This window comes from Xiphophorus couchianus, chromosome 5 (assembly GCF_001444195.1).
Source record: "Xiphophorus couchianus chromosome 5, X_couchianus-1.0, whole genome shotgun sequence".
Taxonomy (NCBI): domain Eukaryota; kingdom Metazoa; phylum Chordata; class Actinopteri; order Cyprinodontiformes; family Poeciliidae; genus Xiphophorus; species Xiphophorus couchianus.
In genome coordinates, this window is record NC_040232.1 from 12,690,761 (window position 1) to 12,712,804 (window position 22,044).

Genomic DNA, 22,044 nt, shown 5'->3' on the forward strand with positions numbered 1-22,044 from the left:
AAAGGTAACTAACCTTTTTCTGTTTTAGGTCAGTTAACCCACACATGGGCTGCCAGCTAACACGCTGCGTAAAGTTGTTGCAAAATTCAGCTGCCAATGAATGATGTATTAACTGAGTAGAAAAAGTCACATCTCTCACTCTACCCACTTAATAGTGCTTGACCAAAGTTTCAAAGGGATTCATGACTAGTTGTAAATTTAGACTTTAATTGAGAAACATTTATTTTAAGTATAAAAACAATACAGCAAAAATACTGTAGGCTGTTTGGTTTTTATACATTTAAATAAAATATCACATGCATACAAGGCAATACATTCTGAGTAAATGATGTATGGTTGGTCTGATTCAGTCAAAATAGGAAACGTTGTTAAGCAGTTTCAATTTGAACTGGGGCGTGTTGAAATTGATGGGAATGTAGAAAGCAAGAATGCTATTTATGCCAGTAATATCTATATTTGTGAATATTTTCTTACTTTCAAGCACTGTACTGTAGTTTTATTTCAAGTTATAATTGAAAGTAGGATTTTATTCATTTATAGCACTCAAAGTTTTGTGTTCCCTAACTCTGACCATGTTTTTACACTTATGCACATTGTAGTCTATGCTGTTGCAATCAGGCAACGCTACATTGCTTAGACACCTTGCCCCATGGTGGTTAATGGAAAATGGCCAAATGCGCATTTTCTATGAGGCAACATTTTAAAAGGCTTCTCTTAACTGACTGAAAACACATCTACTGACTTTAGTGACCTAATTTTGTCAAAATGCTCAGTACAGCTTCAGGGCTTTGGCTGCAAATGTTCTGTCTCCTCAAGTTTTCAACCAGTGAATAAAGCAATTTGTTAAGAAGTCGGAGGCAGTTAACAGACTATTTGCAAATTATGAAGACTGTCCAGGCAGTCATCCAACCTCCCTCTAGTTCTTCCATATTCCTGGTAACATTAAAGAGACCTTGAATATCATAGCAATGAACAAAAGTGCATCCTACAAGGATAAGCAAAGGTGTGGAGACGCCCTTGGACCAAAGAGAATTAGACTGCAAATACATGACAGGGGACAGCTGTGTCATTTTAACCATTCTTAAAATATGAAAAATTTATATTTTGTGCAGAACTGTTTTCCTTTACTAGCTCTGCTGGCAAGGATGTGCCAAATGCCATAAAATAAATGAACATTTTATGGCAGTAGCAAAATTTCACTGTAAAAATATGTCCCAAAATACGTTTAGCTTAAACATTTCATTAACATAGGAAATTACATTTTTGTTTTCTTTAGAAAAATAATTGTTGATGAGAATGTTAAATTGCAATTTAATTTTCTTCTACACAGAGTACAACTGTTGTTTACAATTAAATAAAACACAATATTTAAGATTAGAATATCACATCAGACAAATAAAAAAAGCATTCATAAAAAAAGAAACGTGTATGTTTGAATAATTTACACCTGTATTTTCAAAACTTGCTTCTAATCTGACAAGTCTCATAGGAAGGCATGTTCTAATTTATTAAATGTGACTATGTTTGTTCGAATCATGCAATTCCTTTTTAGAAAGATCGAGACTAATACAAAACAGTTTAATACTTTTTTCAGCTCTGAATGTTCCTAAGATGTTACATAACAGAGATATGTTTTTGGAAAATGGTGTTCAGGTCCATTCCTCTTCACTGGCATCATTCATGCAAGAACTCCCACTGCTTTACCGCATCAGGTGAAAATACAAGCCCTGACTTACAAGCCTGTCAGGCTGACAAGATAAGGGTGTGGTCATCAGTGTCTCTGACTTTGTTTGGGAGTCTATCAATCAGTAATCTGGCAGTATGTTCACAGGGTATTTTATCTATGTGCCACCTTTGAAGTATTATGGATCAACTCATTTGGCACTGCGTTGCTTTTCCTGAAATCCGTTCCAAGAGTGGTGGAGCAACATGCCAAAAAGCCACAAACTGGCAATTTGATCAAAGCAATGCAAGGACTATGTATCACAGTAAACAAAAGGGAGTGGTGGGCTAAAGGTTAGATGTCAGAACAAATCGGCGGAAAGCTTTTAGACTGTTGTTGTTTTTAAATATTTTGCTGCATTTCATTATTTTGTGCTGATAAAATCTGCAGCTTAATTTTTTAAAAGTCATATCATCATGAACATAAAAACCATACAACCGATAAATTGCCTTTAAAAAAATCTGTTTTTGCATGAAGAAAAACAGAGGTAAAAAAAAGAAATGAAAATAAAGAAAAAAGGGAGAAACAAAGAAACAAATTCAAAAATAGTTTTGCAGTAAAAGCAACATGTTGAAGTTGAGCAGAATGCAACTGACAATTAAAGCAGTTCACAATCATGGAATCATTTACAACAAAACAGTACATTTGCTGGACAACTGAACCCTGAACATGTAGAACCACCTTTGGCTGCTAGTTTTATGGCTAGCTTGTTTTCTCACCAGCAGGTGAACTGTAGCTGTAGCCTCAAGTCTTTTATAGCCTCTTGTTTTCTGCCTGGGTTACTATGTTTATTTCCCCATCCATCTACAAATCAGCTCTGACCTGCAGATAAAAAGTTTCCCCACAGCATAATACCACCACCACCTTATTGTAAATAGAGGGTGATGTATTAAGGGTGGATGCAGAACTAGTTTTTTGCAATCTACTATTTTGTCTATGAGGTATTTGTTGTAGTCCTCAGTCTCTCTCTCCTCATGTAACCTTCTTTTTCTGCAACCATCATTAATACAATAATAGGTGGAGGCTGATGTCTTTCACCTTTCATTTTAAGAGAATAGGAAGTTAAATTAAACTTAATTGCTACAAAAGGCTACATAATGACACATTTTAGAGGGTTGTTTTTTTCATTTGACAGACCATCAAAAGTTTGCACAAATCTCCAAGAGCCCGAGGAACTAAACAAACATACTAATATTCTCGTAGGAAGCCTTTTGTTTAATATTTGGATCAGCGTTACTAAAGGGAGAAAACAGAGACAAAGGAACACATCTATATTTCATAATACATGCTCGCTTATCAAATGACAATATTCCAGTGACCTCAATATGTCTAATCTACATTTGTGTATAAATATTTTTTCAAAGCAAACAGCCAAAATTAATTTGTCATTCTAAACAACTGCTCAGCCTGGAGCTGGCAAATGGCAGCAACTGACAGCTGACTGTTTGTATAAACTGTTCACTATTTTGAGAATTTTCAAGGATAAAAGGGACATCTGAGTTTACTCCAGAATTTTAGGATGAATTTAGACTCTGTAATTAACACAGCACTAGTTACTGAATATGACTTAGTCACTTGATTGAGAGTGCTTTACAGGTGCTATTAAAAATAATGCTTAATTAATTCCCAGGTTCCAGATTATGCACACAAAAACACGAATAAACTCATTTAATTAAACCGAAAAGAAAACATCATAAAAATTTTGATTTACAAGGTTGTCTCCTGTTTTCAACCCTAAGTACAACTCAGATATTGACTGGATGCAGGTGATGTGAACAGTTTGACACACAAAAACACCTGGGATGTTGTAAAATGGGTTCTTTATATATATATATTATTAAGTTGCAAGTTGGAAAGAATCCCCGTTTTTATACTTGCATATTTACTTGTTCCTAGCCAGTGTAAAACATTTGTGTACTTAAAAGCACAGTCAAAGCACATATCTCTTCTGGTTGCTCTGCTCATGTTAACTTCAGGTAATTCAGGTTCCATTCACTTGAGTGTGCCTGTTTGTTTGGAACCAGCTAAAGTTATGTCAAAACAATACTGCTGCGGAGCCTAAACTGTGAAGTCTTCATGAACAGTACAGAACACCTAAAAAGCCTTTACTGGAACTGGTGGGAGGACTCCACAAGAAGCAAAGTGAGTAGGCAACAATAAAGGAAATTTGGTGGGTCCACTGTATTGCTTGAGGAAAGCTACTGAGTGGGAGACAGTTGAGTTGTTGCCCAGAGAGATGCTCCTTTTAGCAACCATTATAAATCTACCTCAGGTTCTGTGATCTTGAAGTTTGCAGAGCTCCTCGGGCCAACATAGTGTAAAGAGAACTCAATATTCAGAGATCCCAGAGGCAAGACACAACAGAAGCCAGTGTAATTACAGGGTTCGCATTAGATTAGGATGTGCAACATCTTAAAGCTGGGAATCAGAATTAATTACAGGAAGAAATCATTTCAAAGATGAAATTTCCACATTTGGGAGTGAACTTCAACTTCTGAAAAACTATTGAAAAGGGACAAACATGGTGACTCAAGCCTTTCACATTTTGTCTTTTTACAACTTCACATTTTAGTATATTTGATAAGGACTTTATGGTAGACCATCACTGAAATATTGCTAAATTGTGTCATGGAAAGAAAATGATATATCACCTACATCTTCTGACCCATGGTCATGAAGGGCTTATCCCTAGATCTATCTGTTGAACTGGGTCCAGCATCGGAGAGACTGACCCACCGGATCTACACCATCCCTGTCATTATCAGACAATATGTTTGACTTAATCAACAATTAATTAACTTGCTGTAGCCACTTTAAGAAACGCCGCAGTACAGTGAAGTTATCCAGAGGTCTGGGATCACAGCCAGCATTAAGTGCAATATTGCCTTTCATCCTGAATGGCACTATTAACAAGACCAGTTGATACACTGTGGGAGAACAGGCTAACATTATAAGCCAGTTTGCAACAATATTGTCCGGTTTTCCAAGCATAATTGGCTTAACTGGATTCATATTACTGTAAGGGCTCCATATGACAATTAAGTAGTGTATATTAATAGAAAGCATGTGCGTTCTATCAATGTGCAAGTCATACGTGACTCCAACAGGCAGCTGACATAATAGCACACTGGCCTGGTTCAATCCATGACTCTTATCAAGCTGCAAAGCAGGAACTGTAGATAGGCGCTACAGTCGTAGAGCCGTGATTAATAAAGAGAAAATTGCTTTTGTGTGTGTGTGTGTGTGTGTGTGTGTGTGTGTGTGTGTGTGTGTGTGTGTGTGTGTGTGCATGGTTTTTAAATCCATATTTTTTGGCATATGCCATTTTTTACTTTTGGGTATATGTAAACTTTAAGCATAGATCCTAACCAATGTGTCATCAATGAAAAATCGGAACCCTTAATGGTGGTCACATTCATTTAAACATTTCTATTTTGCCAACCTTTAAACCATTGTCATGTTTCTGTTGGGTGGTTGTTTACACAGAAGCAAGTGATTATTTACTTAAATTGAGACAGGAGGTAATGCTCCAATAATGGTCTTTGTGTTTGAAACTGAGAATGAAACATGTAAGCATTTCTGCTCATACTCTGCTTGGAGAATCTCTTAAAAATAAAAGTAAAGCAATGCAAAGTAAAAAAAAAATACTATTTTTATTTAGTTTTACACTGTGTTTCTTTTCTAAAACATCTGCAGAAGAAGTCAATGTTTTTCCAGTCAGCTGAACAGTTAGCTTCGGACTCCAGAACCAACTAATCTGGATTCACAATAAATGAAGATGCCAAAAGAGTTATCTACTCTGGGTAAGATAAACTATGTGTGACATTTCAGAACCAAACGTCAAAAATCAAGAACTATCCCTTTAAGTAAGGAAAATCTTATTTTGCTGGATCCCAGGTCTGACCAGTCATTAAAAGAGCTCTCCAGCTGTCTGCTGCAGATAAATTACTGTCTGCTGATAACAGCTACACAGAACCCCACTTTAAACAAAGTTCAAACTATCCCCTTTTTCTTTAGCAAAACGGTTAAGCAAATTTATCAATCAAGCTTTGATACGTTACTTAAAATGAAATGTCAATTGTGTATGTTTTATTATATATTGCTTTGATTTGTTGAAGCTGTCATTTAAGCAGACTACTGAAACACACATGCACAGATATCCCACATACACATAAACATTGCTGATGCTACACCCCAATGAATGCTCGGAGACGGTGAGAAAGTGACTGATTGCCTAATTTTTTTTTTCAATCAGAAAGAAACACAGAAGAGAGAGCTGTCATCTTTCCTCTGCCAACGGGATATATATAGCAAGTAGGTTCTCTTAAAAGTCAAGATGAAAACATTTGCTTTGTTTTCAGTGCATAGCTGTAACACGGCTTTGAAACCTGAAGCAGGGAAAAGATGCTCCTTCATGTCTCCCTCAGTAAGCAGGAGAATAACGAACAACAAGAAGGTTCTTCTGAAATGCCTGACCTAATATTTGACAGATCGTCAAGAGATTTGTATCCAGGGACCAAAACCAGGTTTACAGCCAAGATTCGCTCATATTATATTTTATTGTAGGATTTTATTGAGTTTCTTTATACGGACCACCAATATAAAATGATCTAAACTGATTTCTCAAGTTCTTTTCTGAGCTGTCCTTTACTTTAAATAAGGCACAGCCAATCAAAGCCCGTCCTCGCTTCCTAACCGCTGGAGTCAGACTCACACAGCCGTCCTGCAGCAAACCGCCAGCAGTCATAGCAGAGCCATTGCACTCTGTGTCCATAGTGCAAATGCATCACACATTTGCAAAGCTGTAAAACGCTATTGATCAATGCTTTCCACGCTCACAATAACCACTCCTGATTCACAACAAGGAGTTGTGAGTGAGATGATCTTATACCCAAATGTGACCAAGCTGTACCAAATGGAAATTCGACTGCAGTAGCCACTGTTCAACTCAAGGAGGGCAGCCTTAAGCTGGTTTTAGGCCAAATATTGCAGCATTAGACAAATTTACAAGAAAATGTTGCAATTTGATCAAAAACCATCAAAAACCATGAAAAACCATCAAAAACCATGCATAAGTCCCTTCAGGACATATGCAATTTATCTGCAAAATGTTGATTTGGGACTTAGTTACTCTAAATCCCAAGCTGTCTTGAGTTGACCCCCTTTTTCAGGGCTAAGTACTTCTCTTCAATATATATTTCCCTGACTGTAAATCCAAGTAATACTACAAAAATGCAATGAAACATAAATCACATCATTGAACATCATATAACCTAATAAAGGAACATTAAACAGCTGCTGTCAAGAAGCTGTTCATAATGAATTATGACAGGCTTTCATTAATGTTTCCACTGCACTTTACTGTCTGCCTGCTGTTTTTGTATACGTATCTGTGCACTCGGGTCCTCATTTTAACCTACATTTCTGACAGAGGCTGCAAATTACTTAAGACTAGGGCTGGTTCACTTTCCAGCAGGACATTACCTTAAACAAACAGCCAGAGCTACAATGAAAAAGGTTAGGTTAAAGCATGTGAATGTCTTAGCCCAATAGTAGAACAGACCTAAAATTGAACATCATCCACACTTTATCATTGCTGTTCTCCTTTCAATGTGAATGAGCCTGAGTTCTTTGGAGTCAAAGAAAAGTGTAGAAATTACACTTTCTACATAGCTGGTACAAACTGTTAGGGTACGAGTACAGATACATGTCACACTTTTTTTTTTTTTTTTTTCGTAAAAGCCATGTATCATTTCCCTTTCGCTTCACAGCTATCCACTTCTTCATGTTGGTCTATCTAAAATCCCAATAAAATACATGAAAAATACATGGCAAAATGTGAAAAAGCTCTAGGCGTGTAAATTTAATCTCGCAAAGCATTGTAACTCATCTGTTCATTTTGGTAGCTCTATAACTTACTCCAGTTCTTTTTTTCCTTTCTTTTTTTTTGCAAAGCCAGCTGCATTAGTTGGCAGGTGAGAATGAAACAAAAATATTGATTCAGGACAAACAAGTAGCTGCCGACTGCCTGACTAGGCAGAACTTTAAACGTAAACAGAATAAAAATAGCAGCATTGATTGTAGCAAACAGCCACTACCACACTGACGTGGACACAACTGGTAAGTAAATAAAATGCTCTGATTCAAATATAAAATGAAGGAGCACTGTTGGGACTGTTTGTTATGTGTCACTTTAGATTTGCTGAGTAAATCCCTGCGCCCCATCCCTTTACCTTCTCATAAGGCTCAACATACCCCAGTTCTCAGAGGAGCTAATCTCACTAAGTAATCTTAAAGATGCACGAACACGGAGGGGGAAAGTCCTGGCTTCGGAACTTAAAGATGCACAACACAAAACTCCAAATACTGTATGCATGCATTTATTAATCCTTTCTGGCAAGTAATCTTGCAATGTTTATGCACCGGGCTAATCTTCATTTCCTCTGCTGGGGGACTGAGGACGAGACGCCCACTTGCAGGTAAGCCTCGTTCCCAAGTGCCGGCCATAGCTGCTAATCCTAGTTCCAGATATGGATGAGACAAACTGGAGAAACAGAGAGAGGATTTTAATGTTGACATGCGTTTGCGTCAGTTTGGATGCATGACTGGAAAGCAGACAACAACAGAAAAGCAGACTTTGATGAGTTTTAAATGTCAGTGATTTATGTTTTTAAACAGGTCTAAATGTCAAATCTTTAGACATGTTACTGTCGGTTTATTTGTAAAGTAAAATTTTGTATCAATATACAGTGTCATTGCTACATTATGATTGCATATATTTCAATGGGAACATATATGATAGACCAAACAAACTAGTGAACTGTTTTATAATTAAAAGGGAAAGGTTTGACACTGTTCTGCAGATAAAAATGCACATCAAGGGATGAAAACATTTGCAAAATGACTCAAACTCTGTAAAATAAGACAGACTCCACACAACATAGTTTGAATTTAGATATGAACTGTCACCAGGTTATTCTAACAATTCAAGGTTCCTCCCCAAGGCAAGTCGAGCACAACCCTCAGTTGCTTACTGGTATTCATATTCAAAATATGTGTCTCCATTGTAACTACGACTGAGTGACTGTAGCTTTAGTGTGAAGTGCGTTGAGCGGTCTGTGCAGCCAGAAGAGCCAATTCAAGTTAAGGACAGTTATCTAAACAGCACCATTGTAGTTTCAGCTTTATGCTTAAGGTTGTTGTCCTGCTGCAAGGTGAACCTTCACCTCAGCCTGTAGTAGGTTTTCTTCAGAGTTGACCTGTATTTTGTGGCATCAAAGTAAAAAGGCATCAGTACAAATTCAACACTTCAGAGATTTCCGTCTTATAAAAACATTTTATGTTGTGTTGGGCTGTTCAATAAACACCTAAATAAAAATACTTTGAGGATTGTGGTTGTCGTGACAAAATGTCAAAAATGTCAAGTTGCATACTTTTGAAATGAACTATAAAGGAATATTGCCTAATCCATCAAGTTTGGGTCTGGTTCTCTTATGTATTATTTTACCAGTTAAAACAACATTTTGGTAGAGGATTTTGCCTTGATTACATCGAGACTAAGCCTAAATACTTGAATGGCGTGCACAAGTGTAACCTTCTGACTGGAAGGTTTGTGTGGTGAGTGTGCTGAGGATGTGTGTGACACAGACAGACACCGAGAGGGCAGCCTTCTTGACTCCAGAGGCCCAGAGGCTTGCTGACCTATTTCTGCCTGAGACTAGCTGCTTCATCACAGACAGTCACCAGCAGCAGCACCTGGACTGTGACTCTGTGTGTGTATGTGACTGTGTGCAGGGGTGAACACACATGTAAGTCAGGTATTGCTGTACATCGCTTTGTTGCTCACTGATGTGAGAATACGCTCATTCCCTCCTCCTGTCTCCTTTCCTCACTCTCCAGCTTTTTCCTAAGGCAGCACTTTCCACTCTCTCACACACACCTGGACCTATGCACACACACAAACGCATCCACACAGCCACGGCTCTCGCCTCTTTCAATCTCGCAGGTGCTGCCTGCTGTGATGTCCAGTGTTGAGTGTAGCTGTATATGCGTTCGCAGCGGGACCATCCACGCACGTGCTCCCTCACACGAGCCCAGCTAGCGCGCACACACCCACACGTATCTTGGAGCATTAAATGTGTTCGCAGCAGGGTAAACCTGATTCAAACAGCTAGCCAGAAAGCCTAATGATTGATGATGAGAGTGGAATAACCGCAGCCACAGCAAAATCACACAAACAGGTTATCTGGGACCTTGAGGCCCTGAGCTGCTTTAGCATAGCAGAGGACCAGCGCTTTGAAATGTTACGGACAAAACCAAAGTCCTGCATGCACCATCCAATGTGGGCACAGATTGTGGCAGTTTTGATACAGGTCACCATATAGCATTGCCTGGCATGGGAGGCACTACTACTATTCAAAAAAGAATCGTTTGTTGTGACCCCAACACATCATCACCAGGACAGTGGCTAACTAAATCTAGGTCTAACCAAGCTTAATATCGATTTATAGACTTGATCTGGGCATCTCTTTTTAAAACTTAAACAACTTGAAAATATTGTCTTAGCTTATGAACATGGAGCTTCTGATGATGAGCTTTTAATTTTAAAATTTATAACCTGTCTAAAAGCTGGACTGGAATTAGCCTAAATTCTATATATTTCTAACCTGGCTATAACAACAACAACAAAAACCCCAACAGTTTCTCTCTATGTATTTTTTATTTATTTAATGGCTCAATAATACAAAAAAACAGATAATTTCTAATATAAGTTACATAATATAAACTGCTTTTTACAAAATGCCTGGAGGGGGTGACTCTAAGCCAAGCGTTGCCTATCCCTAACCTTGCATGTTAATGCTCCTGCCTCTTTCTCCCTCTGCTTCTTTTGCAGGTACTTTGAGACAACTTTTTGCTGAAGTGCTGAGGTGGCAGGCAGGTAAGCAGACACGTCAGCAGCGGGGCAGAGGTGCTGTTAGTCTGATGAGCAGTAAAGCTGTCAACACCAGAATAGCTGGGAGGAGATGTATTTGCTCTTATGTTTACCAAGCTAAAATCCAGTCTGCCTAATATACACCATGTTGTGCCAAATGCTACAGAACCTTTATAAGCCACATTCTAAACTTTAAAGAGTGAAATATGATGTGGGGTGAAGCTCAACTCTCACAAGTCGAGGCAGCCGTCGTACATCTCCTGCTGCGTTTGGAGAGCATCCTCGGCTGTCGAGGACTGGATTTGTTGTTGCGATAAACCATGATGAAGGTGTTTCTCTCGTACCAAAAAGTGTGATTGGAGTCTTTCCCACTGACGTAAGCCTGAGAGGAGCGTTCTCAAAGAAAGCAGTGATGTAATGGAATATGAAGGTACTAGTCAGTCGTCTTTTTCCTTCCTCCTCCTCTATGTCTCTGTTTCCCCCTCCCTCCTCTTCATTTCTGTTCTTCTCTTTGTTTTTTGTTTTCTCTCGCTCTTTCTATTTTTTGTCTTGGCAGCCTCTCCTGCTTTTACCCCTCCGGGATCCCTGAAACCAAACCCAACAGCTCCCTCGCTTGGTGGAAACACGAAACTACGCCAAGTGTCAGCTGCTGCTTGTGTACTCTCTGTCTTCATGTGCACATACCTTCCATCTGTCCACAAGTATACTGCTGCACATTTCTCCTCGCCATTTCATTTCATTGTGTAATATTCCATTCAGGATGCCAGATTGGTCCTTCAATGAATTGTTATTTTCTAGACACAGGCAGCTCCTCTGTCATTGTAACTGCCAAAAGCATGAAACATTTATTGGACTCAAGTCTCCACTAAGGAATCCAACGCTAATGCTTCTCCTTCACCTCCCCTCCTCTTCTTGTCTTCCGTCCTTGTTCTCCGTCATCATCAAAGCGAGGAGCCACCAGCTCTCTTTGCCTCTGGGAGACCCCACATCGAGACACACTTTCTGTCCCAGCCTTCTCTGAAGATGCAACTGAGAAGAAAACATTAAAGTTCTTTAACAGCTCTGATGTTTCATGGCGGGGACATAAAGACAGAGCTTTTTTTCCTCAATGACTTTTGTGACTTTCTGTCTTATATATACTGTATATAAAACTTTAAAACATTCACACAGTGCTGTTTGCGCTATTTTTTCCCTGGCAAAGAAGTACAGTGTCTTAAAATAAATACATTTTTACTGCTGTAGTATGCTCATGCAGACGGACTCGGGAGTCAATCACACGCTCCAGTTTGACTCTATTACTAAAACAATGCAATTAGATTCAGTGTATTGTGCTAGTTGGTGAAACGTTTTTCCGCATAGCGAAGCCTAGCCAATTGCATCAAGTCACTGACTTTGCAACGGTGCTTCCTCCTCAATGCGGACGGAGTGACAGGGAACAGTTGATTGCATGAAGTCATAAAATTTGCAACAGTGGAATAGACAAGCCTTTTTTAACAGGAAAAAATGTCCAGAAGAACCAAGTTTCAACCAATGTATATTCAAGTAGAAGTAAAGCTTAAAAGCTCTTTTATTGGCTACATCTAAATAGGCTCTAAACCAGTAGAGAATAAAACATACATAATAGTGCATTTGGTTAGTTACAGCAATAGCTCTTTCAAAAGCATTGTCTAGAAAAAATCTGGGGTTATGCACAGAAAGACAGGTTCAAGTTAACCAAATATTTTCTTTGTTTTGACTGGTTTTTAAAAATGGTGACAGAGAAATCTAAATGCCATGTGTTATTTTGACAGATTACAGGTCTAATATCTCCGGCTGTGAGGAAACTTACTTGATGCAGATGAGCAGACACTTCCAACTTACCTCATAGAATCCAAGTAACTATATCAATCAAACAAAGGATTCCCATGAGAGCATCATTTTGACATAAACAATGTACTTAATGCATTTTTCTACCTGGGAACTGAAAATGTGTTGAAGAGTTATGGAGGCTTTGGAGTGTATTTGTGACCACAACAATTAACTCTGATCCATCAATAAGGTTAATGATCACTAGGGACAAACTGGAACCTTTTAGATATACCAAACTATTGCAGTTCTCCTTAACCCTAAAGCTTTCCAAGACAATTCTGTGATCGACTGAATCCAATGAAGTACTGAGATGTAATGGAACAAACACAGGTACAGGTCTATTATCTCCGGCTGTGAGGATATCATTAGTGACTTTCAGGAGAGTTGCTTCAGTGCTATGATGAGCTCTGAAACTTGACCAAAACTCTTCAAACAGTTCATTTCCATGCAAATGCTCACACAATTGATTAGCAACTTTCCTTTTTAGGATTTTGAACAAGAAATGAAGACTGAATCAAGGACTTCAATTTATTACTGCAAATTGTAGGCAAACCTAGTCTTGTTTGAGTAAATTTATTCAGTTGGGGAATTATCCTGGATTAAGAAATAAATCATTTTTTTCAAAGAAAAAAAAATACTTATAGCAAAAATAATTAGAACCCTGAATATGTTGTGCAAATCTTCTTTTCATTTTTCCATGGGTCAGAACTTATTTTTTGCTTTGGGTCATATCAAGACCATGAATTTCCTCTAAGGGTTGATTGTGGCAAAATATAATGAACCCATAAACAAATAGTTAAAATATTAAATAAATTGCTCTCTCTGCAAACTTCTTAAGATTAAATAATATTGAACATTGATTTAATTTGGCACTATGCAAAAAAATCTGCTTTGGTTTGACTGATAAAAAATATTTAAGCACACAACTATTAAGAATGTTTTGTTTATGTGTCTCTCTAGGTATAGTGGGCCACATAAAAAATTATGGTGGGCCAGATTTGGCCCCCGGACCAGGAGTTTAACATATGCTCTCTAAGAAATGACAGCTAGCAATCCATTTTAAAACTGTTATAGTCAGAAGAATCAGTGTTTGAAATGAAAGCATCCATGGCTGAAGTCCAAAAGCTTCTCTTGTCTCTGAACACGTCATCAAAATGCATCCAGTGTGTTAAATGTCGCAGCTGACACGCGTGAATTAGTGACACATTGATGTGCAACTGAGACCTTGGTTGCCAAGAAGCCCAATCTTACTTTACCTAAGCACACAGCTCTTTTTAAAGTCTCAGTGCAGTTAGCTAAACCGCACTTTTAGGTGTGCAATGGCAGGTCAGAAAAACTTTTTTTTGACATCCATCCCAAACAACTGGTTGGCAAGTAGATAGGATCTAATGTTATCAAGACTTGACCCCAAATTGCCACTCTTTGCTGCAAGTCTCCAACAGTGAGCTTTGGGGATATATTTACCCCCCCATGCTATGCTAGTGTTTACAATGTGGTGACAAGATAAATATGTGTTCTTGTCCTTGTTTGTCGCATTAAAGTTGCTTTAAATTTATTTTCTTCTGCTGACTGGATATGGGAAAATTTAGGAGTGGCAATTTTCTGACTAATGAACATCAACACATACATACTTTAGTTAAATGCCAAAGTTTCTCACTTTTCCCATTTTAAGAAGTAGGAAAAATATTACTCCATATTTATGCCCTAGAAAAACAGGAAGTCATGGATTACTAGAGAGAAAATCGTCTCCAGGTTGATTCACCCCATCATCCTTTTTTGCACTAATCAAAACAACAATTAGTCTAATACACACACATGTTACATGCACACATACACACACACACATATATATATATATATATATACATATATATATACACCCCTACATACATGCACACACATATACATACATGCATACATTCTACTCAAACAAACACTCAAACGCACACACCAACACTCAAGTGCAGTGGGATTTTGAGGGAGGAAGCCCACAACATAAATATCCAATTACCAAACACATCAAAAGCACCAAGGATGAAATATTGATAACTTTGAGATATTTATGTAATCTACAATGGTGCCTTATATAAGTGTTCCATTTACAAGGAGGAGCAGAAATGTTCAGGGAGGTATTGTTTTTTTTTTTTCCTCCTGTTTTTTAACATCACAGAAAAAAGGAAACTCTGTTGGCAGACTATGGCAGTAGCATCTGAGAGCAGAGTGCCTTAAAGTGTTTGATCAAATGAGACTCTATGTCTTTTCTGCCTCATATTAAATGAAACACTCAGACCAGTGGAAATAAAGGCAAAGTGAGTGATGACTTAACCAGAAGTGAAGCTCTGCTCTGGCATTAGACAGACATTTATGATGGCGAGCGACCGGGGTGTTTTATTTGCCAGTTCATACGCGCCTGTCATCGTTCGGCGATGGAGCCTGTTCCAAGCATATGGAGCTTATTGGGGGTGGGAGTGGTTTGGGCTTCTGTCTTCATGGCTCTGCTTTGAGCTGCAGATCACAGACTCAGTGCAAAGGCACAAACAAGCAAGGAAATGTGGATTCTCTCTAATTAATTGTACATTTTCTCCACTTGAAGTGAGTATTCTGAGAGATGTGGGCATGTAGAGCCTGCATGTGTTTTCATGTGTGAGGGAAAATGAGGGGGAAAACAGGGAAAGACTGAATACATTGACTTAACTTTCGTGCCTTATCAACAAGCCACTCTTCATGGCTTTTCCTTTGAAACTGCTGTTTCTAACTAATGTAGAATAAATTATAGCTCCAAATAGGAATAATAATGAGAGCATACATTATTTCTGTTGTTGGTACTGGTTGATGTTGTTGTTTGTGTCAGCAAGAAGGCTTAGATCTCCTTATACGCAAGGAGAAAAAAAAAAGGTAACTTCTCTGCATGTTTTATAAGTTTGGGTGATGTTAATGGTGACCCAAAAAGACGTCCTAGATATTTAGGGAACATCCTTTTGAAAAATTCTTGAAGCTACAGACAGAGGAGCAGAGTGAGCAGAGGGAGAGAGAAAATGAGAGAAGTGGGAAACCAGGAGAGGGAATGATTAGATGAAACACCACTTCTGTGTTATGAATGACTAATATCTCTCATTTCACCAAACAAAACCTGCCTTTATTCCCAAATGTTTCACCATTCATGACGTTTGGCACTTTGAAGAGTGAGAGGTGGATCATATGGAGGAGTGTGCAAATAAACTCATTATTAATATTATTTAAAGGATATATCCTGCTCCCAAACCATTTTATGGTTCATCATCTCCCTGTTACCTTCCCACTGGCACTTTCCATCAGGGAAATCCCTGAAGCCATTTTTGATGTGCTTCTGTCTACACACTCAGCTGGTCTCGTAGGTGGCTGAGGTTTCAATCCCAACACATTGGCTATACCACTAGACCATTAATCACTGCTGTTACAGATGTGACACATTGATTATTTTATTATTGTAGGCTGTACAGTCCAATTATAGTATGAACTGTAATTGGTCAATTGTAGTAACAAAACAGAGGGGGTCAGAGAATGTATACTAGGAATGTGCCACAAAGTTGGTTTACAACAACCTACTCTACATTTTCTAACCTCTGTATTTATTTATTTACATTTTAAATAATTTTTTAATATTGTTCTCTGCTCTTTTACCTTTCTACAAACGCCAATGATCTAAACATTTTTTTTTTTTTTACCAAGTTTAAGGTAGAGCAACCCCTTGTAGCAAAACATCAAGCAGCCACAAAACAGAAATCCCCATATTAGTTCTGAAGCACAGAAATATTTGTTTTCTTTTCGCAGCATGCCTTTCAAAGTAATGAATTTCAGAGGGAAAATTCTTCTGTGACTGCAACGTGTCTCAGTCTTGTGCTGATGGGGGGCTTCCTCCTCGCACCAAGTAAAGTAAACAACAAAAGATCTGACACATATGCAGAAGACAGATAAAATGTATACACTTGAAATCCTTTCAGGCAAATCTAATGCTACTGAACAAAAATATAGGAAAGTTCAAAATAAAGAGGCACAAAAAATGTGTTAAAAGATACAGATTGACTCTTGATAAAATCCAGATTCCTGGGTGACCGTCTTCTACAACTTTACAGACCTGGGACAGAATCATCTTAGATGGGCCCCTACCTAAGGCCCTCTGTAACTAGTAGAACATTTTCAAACATTTCTCCTTTTCCCTTTTCCTCTTGTCCTCTTTACTACTTCTCCCTCCTGTCTGCTCAATATCTTTATAGATGCCTGAGTTGCTCTCCTCCTTAATCAGATTCTAGATATCAGTGCTTTCGAAGGCTATAAAGTCAAAAATCAAAAACGTATCCATCATGTAAAAAAAATCAATAGCATCAATATATTTTAAAGGTCTCAGTTTATCACTCAATTATGGTTTTAAACTGAGAAAGTCAATGAAAATATAAATCAATAATATGATTAAATCTATATAAATACTAACGTTTTATACAGTTACTTTTTATTTCTTCTACAACTGTACACCATGACATAATTCAAACTGCTTTCGCTTCAGTGAATCAAGCCCTAATATCTGATTGTTAAACCTGAGCAGAAACTCAGCAGCACCCCAATCACCTTTTCTACATCTCCGTATTCTGAGAGATTTTCATGTGTTAAGCTAAGAGATCAAATAAATTAATCATGTGCTGCTGCACATGACTATTACAATAATCAAGAAAAACTACTAATGTTAAATTAAAAACAATGATTTTCCTATTAGTTCTTAAGATACAGACAGATTTGTGTCACATGCATCTCCAGTTTCATTGAAATTTTGATATGTAATAAATATGTATTTTGTGATTTTCAAATTTTTTTTATTAGGATTTTAGGTGCCTGCTGCTGTGAAATTTTAGATTTTAGCACCAAATGTTGTGCCCCAAATCTTTATTAAGCAGTTTTTTAGTTTCTTAGCAATCTGAGGCTCTGCACAGCAGGCTGGAAAAAAGCATCTCTATACTTTACTTCCTACAGAGGGTTTGGACAATTTCTTAGAAACAATTGCTTGGTAGAGGTATGTACTCTTTAAATTTTAAATGAACATAAGTGCTGAGATGAATGACATCTTTTTCAGCTATAAAATGTCTTCAAACATTCGTCTTGCGCCGACTTTAATTGCTCAATATTTGGAAATGTGACCAACACAGACAGAATGGCTTCACTCACTTCCTGCGCTGCCACAACCATGGAAGACTACAATTGAAAAACAGCGCAGAAAGTCAGCATCATTGTTCACAACTCTTTCTTCTGTTCGCTAATTAAATGAATCCTGAGAAAATGAGCTCAATGAGACTTGACCACAACTTCAGGAAGTATTAGGAAAAACATTATACAAAGAATCCAGCTAGAACACCTACCTCCAAAAACAATTAGCTTTGCTTTACATCAAAATGACCTCAGAAAATTGCTGCTAGGGCAATTTCATAAGAAAGAACAGGCTGCCAATTTGTGAGGGTTGTTTTGAAAAGGCTTCAGGCTTTCTAAAACTTTCCACCTCTCTCCTATGACACTCTCCTCCCAATTACAGAATAGAGGTGATCTCACAATATTGGATAACACTAGAATGGCTGGAGTTAGGCCATTTGGACATATACCTATTCAGGCTAGAGATAGTCCAACTGGCCTGAGGATTTTATCTAGCAGGTGCTTTTGTTCAGTAAATAGGGCCATTACCTAGGCCAAGTACCCTGGTAATGGCCTCAACGCATCTCACAGTTGCACAATTGTTCCTTAGACTTCGACTTCGACTTAGACTGACTTTGTTGTCATTTTCAATGCACAGGGTGTATACAGAACGAAATTTCGTTGCATACGGCTCAGGATAATGTTTGAGGTTCCAATGTTGTGAGTAAAATAAAATACAGTATAAAATATGAATATAAATCTAAATATAAAATATAAAGTGCAGGACTGACAGTAAAATAGAAGTTATTTAGCTCTGTACATGTGCAAGGTATAAAGTGGAGACCAGTTTTTGAGTGCAGTCCAGTTAAGAGCTCAGCAGTCTGATGGCAAGTGGGAAAAAGCTGTTTCGGAACCAGGTGGACCTGCACCGGATGCTGCAGAACCTCTTTCCAGAGGGCAGCAGGGAGAACAGTCCATGGTGGGGGTGTGAGGGGTCACTGATGATGTTTCGGCCTCAGGACACGCATCCTGCATCGATGGTTGACCTGACACTTCGCCCTTTTGCCTGAGCTGGGTGTGGAAGGTTGTTGCCGAAGCAGTTTCTCCTTGTGTGCCTTCTTCTCACTCACATGAGAGTTACCGAACTCTTTTGCAAGCTCAACCAGGAAGTCCACCCGTCTCTCCTGCACCCCAATGCATGCCTGATAAAGCACATGTGCATTCAGTGCTGCCATGTCAATCATGTTTGCCAGGTTTGCTGACCAGCTGTCACATAGTGATGGAACCTTGGTCACCCCCCGCAAGATTATGACTGAAATAAATGCCATTAGTTCTTGTGAACTAAATAGGTGAAGCAGTCACCTATTTATCCTCCACAGCACAAAAGGCTGCATGCAAATTTGCATGTGCTAAGTCTCCCAGATTTCTTTTGCTTACACTTTTTGCATGATTTTTTTGAGGTGGATCAACACAATTAATACCCTCTTAGCTTTATTTCAAAGAGAAACATTACTCATTTCTTTTAGAAAAACCTTTGCATATTTTTTGAAACAGATTGTATGTTTTGCAAACTCTATGTACATTTGGCAAAATGACCTGGATAATGCAGCACAACATCATGGATCAGCTGCAAAAGGTCACATCTCTCCAAAAACACTTCATGTATGCTTCAAAACTAAACTGAAGAGCACTACCTACAGGAGATCTGATCTCCTGCAGGTATCATAGATACCCACCCCCAACATGGACTATTCACATTCCTACATTCTGGCCTGACGGTCAACGGCCACATTTACAATTGAAGAAGAATGCTAATTTGAGCCATCAGAGTCGTCAGGGTGGACTCAGGGCCTTTTGGCCCTGTTCAGCCATTCTAGGGAGAAATCGAAAACCCAGCCATTCTAGTGTGGATTAGAATGTGTTGATTTGTCAAAGCAGAGTGTGAGACTGATTCTGTGGTCTTAATAAGACTCATAAGTTTTTATTTCTTCCCCTTTCCTTCAACAAAAACTAAATACAGATACGTTTTAAAGCAGATGTAACTGCTTACTGCACTTTTGGTATTTTATTAATATTTTTATTATCCATTGGACTCATCTTTTCAGAAGGGCTAATAAAGACACTTAGCTGCTGATGCAAAAATGAGTGAACACTTTGATGAATGTTACCTTCTTTCAGAATAGTCTAGTTTGTATGCTTAGCTTGTTACCAACTTGACTGATTTAGCTAAAGATCAATATTGTACCTGGGGTGTGTATATACCAGTATATAGTTTCAGCTTGTTTGCTGACGATTTTCACAATAATTTTGATACAAAGTTTTCTGATTAAAATTTGTTTAGAAATGCACTTTGGCCTAAGTGTTTAATAGCTATGCTTTCTTACAAGGGAAATCATGTTTAAGTGACGATTTTGGTGCCATATTGCCCATCCATACTAAGCAGTTGTGATATCACTAACGCTCAGTACAACCAGCACAACCAGTGTGAGTGAGTGCATCTGCATAGAGGGTATGTGGAAATTTGTAACTTGTAATAACAAAAAGAAACCACTTTTTACCAAGAAAAACATTTTATGAAAAATAACAAGTGGGTATGTAATATTTCTCTGATGAATCCTTGTTCTGATTATTGGGCAGATCTGGAGGATAATTTGTCTGAAAATGTGGCAACAAGTAGTACCTACAATCACACAACTTGTTATATTTCATGTCTATTCTCATCAAAGGCTGTGGGCCTAATACCAGTTCAGCCAATCTTAAATCACTCCCGTGAATTGGATTGGAATCCAAATGTCCTCTAAAAAATTTATTCTAACAATTCAGCCATAATTTATTGATGATATATCCAGCATGAATGATAAGGAGATTGCACAACCATCAGTGCATTTACATTTTTGAACAGCAAACTTTAAACTCCAATTATCGTCTCAAAAGTTGAAATACTGACCATCAGAGTAAACAGAATTGATTACCACTGAGTCTTTCCATAAATTTTACATACCAGCTGAAAAAAGGTTTTAAAAATTATTTTACTTTTTTTTAAAATCTAAAACATTGACAAACAAGTACTGACTCTTCCTGCCTGTAGGTGGAGCACATCAACAAGACAAGTCTGCAATCACACCTCTTTGCAAGGCTTCTCCTGGTTCCCCCTTCCTAAAAGTAGCACAACTCAAACTAGAACTGCCACACTACAAATGCTGGCCTGAGCAGGCAATGGTGTTGATAGTTAAACTCAGTGGGTCAGGGTGGAGGTTAATGTTTATTTCACAGCAGCTTCTTCTCATGGAAAGAGGCATCGGAAATTCCAGCATGTATGTGTGAAATACACAAGGCTGCTGTGAAGCCTTGCGTACGGCTTCACAGCAGAACACAAGGTCCTGCTCTGCTCTCCCCTTTCGCACAACGTAGTCTCAGCAGTTCTTCAGAAAATATGTAATTTTCTTAGGATAATTGCTCAATTATGTTTTAATTTACTTTTTTCGGTAATCATTTTTATGATTACTACTAATTATAGAACCAACACATCTGCAATTAGTCAATATAAGGTATGCAACTGTGTTAATCTCTTTCTCCAGCCCAGTCACATGCGGAGTCTCAAGTTCCATTGCCTCGTAGCACAAATCCCAATGTGAAGCACATGTGACTGTATTAACCTTTCTGAGCTACTCTGCGGCAGGCACTGAGGAGAAAAAGACGAAAAGATTAGAGATCAAAAGTTAGAGACAGCTTCAAAAGCTTTTTGACAAAATAAAAACTCAGGAAAGAAATTCCTCCATTTCTCATATAATTTGCTGCCCCTCTGAAACTCCAAAGTTTCAGTTCTTGTATGATTTTGTTTTGTCACAGAGAACAGAGACTTTTCATGAGCAAGAGTACGGATTTGGCAGTGTACTGTCAAGTGATTCACACTGAAGAAGAGATCACAGAGTGGCACCCCATGTGACTTAAAAACCTACACAAAGACCAGAGAGACTCATACTGACATATTCCTCTACAAACACCGAGGATGGGTCTTTATTATTTTTCTAAATTCAAAACATTGAGTGTGCGTGCAGAGAGGCCTGGAAAAATAAAAATAAAAATCATAAACTGGTGGGTTGATAAATCTGATTTGGGTTTATAGTTGTGTAAGGCACATTTTTGGCAGAAGAATAAATAACCCTCACAAAGGGTGGAATTATTAAGCAGATTACAAAGCAGCTATAGTACATGTTGACTCCAAGGGTAGACTGATTTGATGAAGCAAACAGAAAAAAAATATCTCCATTTCACCTCATGTCTGCGCCTGGAGTAAAAAAGTAAAACATTTCATTATAGTGTCATATCTGCAACATTTAATCCATTGTGACAACACAATTCATAGAAGCCTACCGTCTAAGGCTATTAA

The 22,044-nt window shown here is 38.1% G+C and overlaps 1 protein-coding gene and 1 long non-coding RNA gene across 2 annotated transcripts in view; one reads left to right on the forward strand and one right to left on the reverse strand.

Annotated features, from left to right (window-relative positions):
* The window catches only part of ptprdb (protein tyrosine phosphatase receptor type Db), a 253,880-nt gene that overhangs the window by 223,777 nt on the left and 8,059 nt on the right, over positions 1 to 22,044 (reverse strand). The gene's annotated exons all lie outside the window — the stretch shown is intronic.
* LOC114143837 (uncharacterized) lies at positions 10,442 to 11,818 on the forward strand. The gene is made up of 2 exons (XR_003595336.1): positions 10,442 to 11,356; positions 11,603 to 11,818. It is a non-coding gene; the product is annotated as an uncharacterized LOC114143837 (long non-coding RNA).